Here is a 4,170-nt window from a genome sequence, read left to right as displayed (position 1 = left end):
TATTGGCCTAACTCCTGTGTCTGATTTTGAATGAATTATATAAATTTGTACAGCAATAGCCACTGTTTTCTCATGGATTAACAGCACAGTCTGCAGAGTCCTCAGGACCTAAACGGTATCCCTGAGTCGGCTTTATGTGTTCGGAGAATGAAATTATATGAAGATGCATGCACACACTCACAGGAAGACACACCACAGAAAACAGCTGGCAGAGTGGTTAAGAAGCCTTACACAGCTATTAACTAGCGACAGAGGAAACACTGCAGAAGTCACAGAGGTAATCACATTTATCCAGGGTATCAGAGTACAACCACTCAGAAGAATGAAATGTGATACTATGTTTGATGACCAGGGTGCCACAGAAATTCACTGAATTACAGCAATGTGCTGTCAAGGCTATTCTTGTCTGAGCTATTAAATTTGGAAGCAGAATCGTCAGCAAGCTGACAGTCCCTGATTCAAATCTGAATAATGTACGATGATGAATATAATGCAACCATTGAATGGTGCATTGAAATAGGTACCCAAGGCAGGTGCTTGTGGATGAGTGTGTGTGTGTGTGTGTGTGTGTGTGTGTGTGTGTGTGTGTGTGTGTGTGTGTGTGTGTGTGTGTGTGTGTGTGTGTGTGTGTGTGTGTGTGTGTGTGTGTGTGTGTGTGGTCAGGTGCTGGCTATACTTGTGAGAACCAAATGTCCCCACAACTGTAGGAAAACTGACAATGTCAACAGTGTCACTTGTGGGGACCTCATTTCGGTCCCCACAAGTTTAAACAGTGTTTTCTTGGCCATGTTGTTGTTACTGAAAAAAGTAAAAGTGCAAAAACTTTTCTTTAGGGTTAGGCATTGTTTTGGTCTGAGTTAAGGTTAGGGTAAGGGTTAGGGGTTAGATATGAATGGGAGTCAATGGTATGTCCCCACAATGATAGAAAGACAGTATGTGTGTGTGTGTGTGAGCGAGAGCGAGAGAGAGAGAGAGGGAGAGAGAGAGAGAGAGAGAGAGAGAGAAAGAGGGGATAGACACAATCAGTCATCACAACAACACATTTTTCACACAATGAAACACAACTAAACACAAAATTATCCATTTAAGCTTTTTCCAAGTTAGACATGCCCTTTTCACTGAGAGGCAATTATAAAAGAGGACAAAGACAGATCAAAATTTCTAAAGCTGATGAATGACACCACACCATCAGAGCAACTAGCTATTGTTCTTTCTCTTGCCATGGCTAGCTAATACACTTCCCTTCTCTGTTCAATAATGCAAGCTTATTACGAAGAGGGAAGCATTAACAACTATGTAGTCAGAATAAAACATCTTGCATAAGAGAGAGAATTACAGGCAGGGAAAAAATCAGGTGGTGCAACACATTAGGAGCTCTTTCCATATCTCTGCTACATCCATCTCGGACTCCCTCAGTTTTGTTCTTGCGAACAAGCTGACCCTGTCTTCTATTCAGAGGGGACTGACCAACACAGATGCAATCGAGCAGGATGAAGTGCTTTTCACATTTTTCATGTACTGCCTAGCGATGTTTTTCTTCCGCCTTCCATCCGGAGACTAAAATGTGCTCCTAAACCCCATTGTCCCCTTTTTAGAAACTGTGTCTCCCTGCTGCAATTATATCTTATTAAGCATTCAAATCTCCTTTTGCATGGCACTGTAATGGTTCCCCTGTCTTCATTCCCTCACAGCTCCCACTGGAAAAAGGCTTTATGTATGTCATTTATTTCCTTTTCTCTCTCGTTTTAAAGCTTGCAGTTTAACTCCACCTCTGCATGTTGTATATTGGCTAAAGGCAGGTCTGAACATGCATCTTCACATGCAGCTGTGTATAAAATCCGGTGATTTCACTGGGAATCTTCTTCTGCAGTGTTAGTCTGAACAAACGCTGGAAGCATCCAGAATTCAGAATCCAGCAGTGAACATGTTACAAAACCTTATGTAATACAACTTCACACAGAGCAAATGAACCAATCACAAGCTGGGAGGTGACGTATTTCGGTCTGCTGTTTGTTCGTGGTGAAAATTTGTTTGGAGCAGGTTGGTTACACAGTCTGAGGCAGTTGAGGTAAGCAAAGCTGAGGAAAAAATCTTTTCAGAACTTGACACGGGAGCCATATAGGCTACTCATCCATCCACATTATTCCTAGAGCTGAAACATGGCATGCTACCAGCCTCCTGTCTAACCCAACATCCTCACTACACATGTTGAAGACTGTCATGTGTGAACACAAACATTTTAAAGACGCTGGCCTGACATATGAAAAGAAAGACTGCGAGGTAAGTCTGTTGGGTTGTGCATAAAAGGACGTTGATAAAGGCTCTCTTTCCTGAGTATTGAATGGAATGGCCAGACAGACACACAGAGAGAAACCTTTGCCTTTTCCCAGCCAGTAGACAGAGGTCTGCCCTTTGATGTTTTTGGACGATGGTAGCCTTTGATGAGGATTTCTATGGCTGTAGAATGGCTGTGGCTTCAAATTGAGCTGGCTGAGCATCACCTGCTGAGAAGTGCAGGCAGCCAAGACGCAGAACCCAAAATATTTAGGGAACTGCACAGTCGATTCCAAAGTTGAAAATTTAGTTTGACATGATTGAAAACACATTTGATGAGGTGAAGATTGAATGGTATGGTAAATATGAAACTACAGCCAGCAGCTGCCTAGTCTAGACATCACTAATTGAATTGTTATGTTAAAACGTAATTTGGACAAAATCAAAATGTAAAAGGGTAATTTCCAGTCAGAAAATTTCTGTCCACCAGAGCCAGCTAAAAATAATCCAGCTATAACCATTTGTCCACACTAGCCTTGTAAATCAACAAGTCATTGTCAATGGGTGTCGAGTATCTTCTTTTGTCTTCTATTTGCTTCAGTTTACCTGTCTCTCCTTGTCTCCACTCATGTCTGTTCCACCCTGTGTTTCTGTGGTTTATTGGACAGGAGTAGATCCATGCGTGGAAGCAGAGACAACAATCTGTGTAGAGCAGACACGAGTGGACAGAGAGTAGCACAGGAAGGCCTCAAAACAGCACTAGAGACTCCGAGATGAAATGAAACAACAGCATATAATTTAGGTAAATAACTCGGGATTTGTTTTTGAATTATATCGTTTTTGGGGAGCACTGGCTTCACACTGGACTGTACTCTAGCTTTTCCAGTGTGCAAACGGTTTCAAAGGGTGGGGCTCACATGCACTAGAATGCTCTAACATGAGTGCACAGCTGGATCAGCTGTTAAAGCAGAGCAGAGAATGCGACATGCATGCAGAGTGGGTGTGAGTCTCTGCTAAGGATGCCATTACGCTACTAAATCTTTACATATCAGATAGTTGTAGTAGTTAACCCTTTACGCTTCAGTGCGTCGTAGGTGTACCGCCGGCGGTACACCTACTAATTTGCATAGGAATTTCAAGAATGTCCGACGGCTGCAAACTCGATTATACAAACACTATACGCCGATGGAAAGCTTAGATTCTCATGAATCCGCCGGTATAAACCACTTTCAGATGTGATTACCACAGCGGGTGAGAAAAACACATTTGTCCGACAAAAACGAATATTCATCCACCCGTTCTCTATACACGGCTTCAACGCACACAGCGCGGCTCACATTTCCGGGTTTATTATTACACACAGAAAAAAAGATTCCACAAAAAACGGCCATAATCCAACCTTTTACATCCAGATAACACAAGCCAGTAAACTATTTTATCCAAAACATGTCCTGAAGTCGGTATAAAATCCACGAATCGGTCGTTTTCAAGGAAATGCACCTCGCGATGTGCGTCCAATATTCCCTGTATTTTTCGTAATTTTTTTATTTAAAAATAGAATATTAGCGATTTTTTGTACTGAAAACGGCTGGAATTGACTGAAGCTTAAAGGGTTAATTCTGTATTTACATTCAAAATCTTGCATATTGCACCTTTATTGCAAAGATATGAGAATTATATGATCATTTAGTGCTTTTAACTAACAAAAAAACAACAATGAAAATTAAATAATTAGTTCCATTTTATGTCAAAATTTTGGAGTTGTGGTTCTTCTAATGCTCTGTGAGCCAATTCTGTCAGCAAAGGCCTCATTTAAAACTGTACAAGCCAATAGAGCATAAAGGGTTGGAGTAATTAACACTGACCTTTTACCATCATCATCAGCCATTACTTCTA

Source organism: Acanthochromis polyacanthus, chromosome 13, assembly GCF_021347895.1.
Source record: "Acanthochromis polyacanthus isolate Apoly-LR-REF ecotype Palm Island chromosome 13, KAUST_Apoly_ChrSc, whole genome shotgun sequence".
NCBI lineage: Eukaryota > Metazoa > Chordata > Actinopteri > Pomacentridae > Acanthochromis > Acanthochromis polyacanthus.
This window is presented reverse-complemented; position numbering follows the sequence as displayed.